The following is an 8,075-nucleotide window of genomic DNA, read 5'->3' as shown; positions in this document are numbered from 1 at the left end:
AACACTGAATTAATGTGCTTTTACTTTATTTGAAACACTAATGAGGCATCTTTTCTCCAATTTTTCAAAAACATATAAATGCTGACAGTAATTTTCAAACGGGAAAATTTGACAATTTCAGCATTGCATTATTATAAGAAATAACACCTCAACAAAAGGCATTTACAGACCACTTACGTCTTCTACCTTCCTGCAGATGAACATGCCTTTATTGGAAGAGGCACACAGACTGGAAATTTAAGAAATTTCCTGACCTAGGAAATTTGTTACACATCGCACCAGGAGGTTTCATGATCCTTCTCAGGAGGAAAGACTTTCTGACACCTCCCAATAGATTTCCGTAAAGCTTGGCACATAGTAATTGCCAAGGGATGCCTTGGAATGAATGGAGGATTATTTCCTCACCTCCTGAGTCCTAATCTTCCCGTTTTTCTTGAATAACAGTCCCATTTACTGGGTGAATGGACTGTACATCTCTACAAGGTCACTAGCAGCACCCAATGTAACTAAGAATAAATCTTGCATCTCCTGATATGGCTTGGCTGTGTCCCCACCCAAATCTCATCTTGAATTGTAGCTCCCATAATTCCCACATGTTGTGGGAAGGACCCAGTGGGGCATAATTGAATCATCGTGGTGGTTTCCCTCATACTGTTCTCATGGTAGTGAATAAGTTTCATGAGATCTGATGGTTTTATCAGGGGTTTCCCTTTCTGCTTGGATTTCATTCTCTCTTCTTGCCTGTCACCACGTAAGACGTCCCTTTGCTCTTCCTTCATCTTCTGCCATGATTGTGAGGCCTCCCCAGCCATGTGGAACTGTGAGTTCATTAACCGTTTTTACTTTATAAATTACTCAGTCTCGGGTATGTTTTTATTAACAGCATGACTAATACACCTTCCAAGCTCCTCACCCATTTAACATCAACCCTTACACCTTAGTTAAAATAACCCATCAGCATGTGAGATAAAAGGCTCTGAAATCATGCAGTTTATACATGAAATCCTGACTTAGACAGAGAAGGTGAACTTCCATCTAGGATAGGAAAGAGAGAGCTTCCTTTGACCTTGCACCACTCTTCAATGAGAACTGATGCTTCTCTTGGTCTTTCCTGATGGCTAAGTTGGAGCTCTGACCTAGTCATCGGAAATAGCCTCAGACAGCCACGGAAGAAGCTGTCTGGAACATCTAAACCAATGCCCTGTTGTCATCAAGAGTTGGATGGCAAATCAGTTTCCTTTCTCACACAAATTGTCATCAACTAGGGGTGGCTGTGTGGTGCACAATGCTGAAAGAGAGTCTGAAGCCATGTCTAGCCTTGGTGGAAAAGAGTTTCCTGGTCGCTTAGCAATCTCTGCCCTGGTAATTGTTAGGAAAAAATCAATCAAAATTTGGAACCAAGACAAAAAATACATGTGTAGTGTTTTTAGGATCATGTAAACAATGCCAGAACATTGTCTAAAAGCCCATGTGAGGACAACCTGACTTTTTGAGGAAATGTGACTTTGTTTGCTGTACAACTTGTATATTGTCCCAATTCGGTAAAGGTAGATATTAAATTGGAGAAAACAAATAGAGTGCCAATTACTTTTCAATGTTTTTTAATTTTTATTTTTAAGTTCCAGGATACATGTGCAGGATGGGCAGGTTTGTTACGTAGGTAAACATGTGCCATGGTGGTTTGCTGCACCTATCAACCCATCACCTAGGTATTAAGCCCATCATGCATTAACTCTTTTTCCTATTCCTCTCCCTCCCCCGACCCTGCCTCCCGATAGGCCCCAGTGTGTGCCGTTACCTCCCTGTGTCCATGTGTTCTCATTGTTCAGCCCACTCATAAGTGAAAACATGTAGTGTTTGGTTATCTGTTCCTTTTAGTTAGCTGAGGGTAATGGAGTGCCTGTTACTTTTATACCATAGAGATGCAAATAATTTCTGACCAGGATAGAGCCTAACCCCAGATGATGACTACATTGCTCCGAAGAACCTTAATCTGTTCTGTAGTTTTATATGTAATTTAGCAATCTAATTCTACCACCATTTTTTAAAGGACAGTCTATGTTGTATACCAGCTTCTTATCTCCTCTCATCTCCTCTCTGAGATTATTTATCTCATTAGTGAGTTAAATAAAACTTTGATGTATGCTCATTGTATATTTGTATGAGATTTTAACATTTTCTGAAAATTATTCCTTGACCCTGTGGAAAGAGGAGGGAGGTAGCATGAACGTCATGAGTTTTCCCTTCCTGGCCTGGGGTCCGGTGGAGGAGAGGGGCCTGAGGATGTGGCCAACACAGGCTTGCACTGTGTACCTCATCCCAGGCCCTCCAGGCCAGGAAACCAACCCTGTAGAAAGAAATGCGCGTGCATGATCAGTGCCTGCTTGGACCACCCGGTTGTCTACCGATCAGAAAGACCATGTTGCCTTTCAAAATCATTTAGTGACCTGATGAAACCCTACCACCATTGTATAAGGAAATGATGTCTTGCTTCAAGCCCAGCTCAAAGAAGTAAGCTTAAATAAAACTTTACATAGTCCAAAGTCTTCTCCGCATTGCAACATCTTTCCTAATGCTTTGCGCTCATGTTTTAGTTTTTCTCCTATCATTACTATAGCACCCTATAATTAGCCATGTGAATAACAACTTATTGTGTGCCTTCTACAGCCAAATAAGTTGTAAGTACTTATTATAGATTAACTTATTTAATATTGTAACGGCTCCATTAGACAGCTACTATTAATCATCATCCTCTTGGCTGGGTGTGGTGGCTCATACCTGTAAACCCAGCACTTTGGGAGGTCAAGGTGGGCAGATCCCTTGAGGTCAGGAGTTCGAGACCACCCTGGCCAACATGGTGAAACTCCATCTCTATTAAAAATACCAAAATTAGCTGTAATCCCAGCTACTCAGGAGGCTGAGGTGGGAGAATCGCTTGAACCCGGGAGGAGAAGACTGCAGTGAGCCGAGATCGTGCCACTGCACTCCAGCCTGAGTGACAGAGCAAGACTCCATCCCAAAAAAAAAAAAATCATTCCCACAAGTTGTTTGCACATCGCCCAATCCCACTTCCTCCCAGCAGGTAGGACAGAGTCCTAGCCAGAGAGAGGGGAGGGACAGGAACCTAGAACGATGCACAAGGGGAAGTGCACATCCCATCGTTCTCACATGTAGGGCCTTTTAGAGAGTGAGTTCTTCTTGGAGTCATTCATCCTGAGGACACATGAAGATGTGGGCCTGAGTGTTAGCCATAAACCTTTGAAAACACTGTGGCGATGACGATGATGGTAATGATGATGCTGGTATGAATTAGAATGTTGTGCTTGCAAGTAACATAAACTGAATTCTGACCATCTTTTACCAAAAGGAGAGTATTTTTGAATGTATATATGATTCACACAATCAAGGCAAGCTTGGAGCACTCGGCTTAAAATGTTGGATTGGGGGCAGACAAATGTCTATAAAGGACCAAGAAATGTGAGACACACCTTCCATTTGTGGGAGACTGTCAGCCTCACCCTTCATGTTGACATTCCATTCCCTAAGAGGGTCATATGTTTGTTCATATGTCCAAGTCCTGGAGCTAAAATGCTGGCAGAGGCAGGATGTAGGCCTTGTGCCTTCTATGGCTGGAAGAAAATCGCTGCTTCCCATCAAGATCTCACATCTGGGCAATGTCCCCCAAGTAGGAAACTAAGTGGATGCTGCACAGCTACACCCCCTCCAAAATATCCAGTGTTACAATAGCAGTGGCATGTACTGGCCTAGCTGTCGTATAATTTTCAGACCTATTTTGCAGCTCATCTTCGATATTCAACATGGAAGTGTGTGCTTTTCGTTCGTCAATGAATGTTTCTTGCCTGAACATTTAAGCCTTACCAAAAAACCCTACCCAGACCAAAGAACAACATGTTTCTATTCAGAACCTTCTCTATGTGGAATTAGTTCACCTCTGACAGTCAGGAGAGAGAGCACAGGGCAATGCCAAAGAGAGGGGTGATGTGTCCCGCAATGAATCATTACCTGTAATCAAAATAGGAGAAAGAACAGAAAATAGAGCTAAACAAAAATCTCTCTATAATAAAATTCTCTGGGAAATTACCTGGTGGGAGAACATCTTCACACAGGTGGAATTACCTGAGAGGAACAAATAATTTACAACAAATGCTCTGAGTTTACTTGTTCGTCTTCCTGATTCCCATGGTAGGTTGGGAGTCTCACTTTAGTCATCTCTATAGTTTGCAATATGGTAAATAAGTTTTACTGTCTTGCTGTGCTAGACACAATGTACATTATACTGTTATCCTAGCTAAGGATAACTCCAATAATCTAGGATTGCCAGTGGTCAGCTAAAATCTTTGATTTCCACATCGAGGCTCAGTAAGGATTTTGTTTTATCTTGTTCCAGAGGGACTGTGCTCATAGACTTTAGGGATGAGATCCCAAAATGAATTTTAACAGAAAAGTTGCTTTTCTGTGAGAGAGGGCCACTAAATGGTAATACCACCCACCCTAACTACTTTCTCTCTTTTCATGTCTACTCTCCTCACTTTCTTTCTCCCCTAGGACATTGAAACGTTGTCCATTTTCTCTGTTAAGCATTCTTTTATTCTCCATTCTTTACTACATCTATTTCGAGAGTGTGTATTTGTCAGAAATTAATTTTGTTGCCAAAAAATAGAAGTTCATCTTGAAATAGTTCAAAGAAAATGTATTGGTTCACACAATTTGGAAATCAATCCAAAGGGTAGGTCCGCAGGTATGGCTACATCAAGGTGCTCAAACTATGTCATTAGACCTGAGTTTTTCTTCATGGTTCTGCTCCATTTTCCTCTATCCTGTCTTCATTCTCTAACAGACTCTCTCTCCTTGGTGGGCTCTACAAGCTTCCGTTGTTACCATGGAAAGTACAGTTCAGGAGCTGCTCATTTCTCCCAGTGCCCGTTAATAATCTTCCCACCAAAAATCTTTGATTGGCCCTTCCCAGGTCACGTGCCCGCCATGAACTAATCACTGGAGCCAAGGATATAGGTTGGTAGGTCAGCCTGGGTTACATCCTGTGGTAGTGGGGGTAGGGGTCCCTTGAATGACAGTGTCACCGAGATCCCAAAAAGAAGGAAGGCAGGGCAGGCAAGAGAGTAAGCAACTTTACCCTACAAACATATTGAGGTCTCCCTATCTTGAACCTTCACATCTGTCCCCAATTTCTCTCTTCCTTTTGTTTCTATTTCTTGATGTGGAATTCTGAGCTGGGTGTTGTACTGGGACTTATAAACACCCATTTAGTTCTGCCATGTCCACCAATGATCTTGGAGACCTCAGAGGGAGATATGGGCCTACAAGACCAATCAGTAGAGAAACAGTTTATTTTGAGCCCCACCACAGCAGGTGTGTCCAGGAGTCCTAAACCCCTGCATGGAGCATTATATGTAGGCTGGGCTAGAGACTTTTACCGGGCAGGAGTTACAACCACCCCATCAGACCCTTTTGCATGGAATTTCTCTTTCTCTGAATTACACCATCCAGACATCCAGAATGGCATTCCAGAACATGGTCTTTATCACTAGTATAATGAAACTGATGAAATTTAATGTTCTATTCCAATAACATAATAGAATTTGTTTGTACGCCTTTTATCGACTCCCTGTGTAATAAAAGAAATCATATTTTCACTGGATGCTTTTCCTGACTTATCCTGGGTCCGCTGTGAGGATGGTCCATTTTCCTGCTGGCAGCACTGGGAAAACAGAGAAAGGGAAGAGAAAAAGAGGGTAGGTGGGTTTTGCAGGTGATGCTGTATAGCCAGATAGTAAAAGCACCTTGTATCCTACCCTTGAGCAGGACAGCAGGACTAAGAAAGGGGAAATTCTTTCAGCCAGGAGTCCTGTTGCTGAACTACCGTTTCGTCATGCCTTCCCCCAGGACTACAGTGAATTGTGGATGTGTGGAGGGCTTCACTCTGCCCTTGGCTCTTACTGGTTTCTTACAGTAAATCAGGGACATCAATTACTGTGTAGACATGGTCAATGCATGAAGGTATTTTGTATGTAACACTTGTCTCTTTTGTTTTCTGAGAAACTGTATGTATTGCTCTAAAGTGAAATATATTTGAACCTTTATTAGTGCATTCAGGCAACCTTGTCTCTTCTGCTTTAAAACAGATACATTTGAAGCTAAATTCAAGATTCTCTTCCCTCCTCCTTCTCTTTTCCTTGCTCTTTTCCTCAGGATCTAGATCTGTAGGGACTGGTGTGTTCTCCTGGCATTGGGGAAAGAGCATTTGTCTTATCTTCCAGTTGGGATTTCTCATCATCACTTTGGCCCAGGCTCAAGGCTGCCCACACCGAGTGGCCTCCACTACAGTGTTTCCCGACCCACATGCCAGCACTCTGATTCTTCCAAGCTCTGCTCCCTACTCTCCTGAGGAGCTCCAGTTGACTTTTCCCAGATCTCCTCACTCCCACTCAAAGCCAAAGGAGTCATGATGGAGGCTAAGGTCTGAATGTTTGTGTCCCAACAACCGGCACTATTCACGATAGCAAAGACTTGGAACCAACCCAAATGTCCATCAATGATAGACTGGATTAAGAAAATGTGGCACATATACACCATGGAATACTATGCAGCCATTAAAAAGGATGAGTTCATTGTCCTTTGTAGGGACGTGGATGAAGCTGGAAACCATCATTCTCAGCAAACTATCACAAGAACAGAAAACCAAACACTGCATGTTCTCACTCACAGGTGGGAATTGAACAGTGAGAACACTTGTACACAGGAAGGGGAACATCACACACCAGGGCCTGTCATGGGGTCGGGGGAGGGGGAAGGGGTAGCATTAGGAGATATACCTAATGTAAATGACGAGTTAATGGGTGCAGCACACCAACATGGCACATGTTTACATATATAACAAACCTGCACGTTGTGCACATGTACCCTAGAAGTTAAAGTATAATAAATAAATAAATAAATACTAATCCCCTTAAGAGGTGGGCCCTTTGGGAGGTTCTGCTTTCATGAATGGGATTAGTGCCCTTATCAAAGAGATCCCAGAGAGATCCTTCACCTGTTCCATCATCTGAGGATACAAGAAGATGAAAGTCTATGAACCAGGAAGCAGGCCCTTACCAGACACCAAATCTGCCAGCATCTTGATCTTGGACTCCCTGAGAACGGTGAGAAATAAATCTCTATTGTGTAGAAGCTGTCCTGTCTATCGTATTTTTTTACAGCAGCCCAAATGGACTCTGACAATGGGGGTGGCATGAGAGGTTGTCAATCTTTCTCTGGCTAAATAGAACACCTTGTGGTTTATTTTGCTCCCAGGTAACCCCAAAATCATGTGGAAGCCCTTCTTCAGGGAACCCAATATGAGCTTCTCTGATCTGGGGTTCTCAGACCCATGGGAGTGCCTATTCAGCACCTTCTCCTGATGGCTCACAGAGTTTTCAACCCTTGGGAAGCTGCAGAAGAGAATAGATCCCACACTGTCATCTCAGCTCTCTTGATGTCTCTCACTATCTTCAAAGAGTCTTCCCCACTTCTTCTGTAGCCTGACCACATACCCCACAGCCTGCTTACTCCACAACTTGGAGGAGTGGTTCTCAAATGGGGGTGTGCATCACCTGGAGAGCTCCTTGCAACACAGGTTGCTGGCTCCAACCCTGTTTCTGATTCAGTAGCTGTGGTCGGTAGGACAATGGTCTTTGATATGATTGGGGCCTATGTCCCCACCCAAATTTTATGTCAAATTGTAATGTCCAATGTTGGAGGTGGGGCCTGGTGGAAGGTGATTGGATTATGGGGGTGGATGTCCCCTTTGGTGCTGTTCTAGTGATAGTGAGTGAGTTACTGTGAAATCTGGTTGTTTAAAAGTGTGTAGTACCTCCCCACCACTCTCTCTTCCTCCTGCTCTGGCCATGTGAATATGTGCCTGCTTCTCCTTCACCTTCTGCATAATTGTACGTTTCCTGAGGCCTCCCTATCCATGCTTCCTGTACAGCCTGTGGAACTGTGAGCCAATGAAACCTCTTTTCTTTGTAAGTTATCTGGTCTCAGGTATTTCTTTATAG

This window comes from Colobus angolensis, unplaced genomic scaffold (genome assembly GCF_000951035.1).
Source record: "Colobus angolensis palliatus isolate OR3802 unplaced genomic scaffold, Cang.pa_1.0 Scaffold207, whole genome shotgun sequence".
Lineage (NCBI taxonomy): Eukaryota > Metazoa > Chordata > Mammalia > Primates > Cercopithecidae > Colobus > Colobus angolensis.
Note: the sequence above shows the minus strand (reverse complement) of the source record.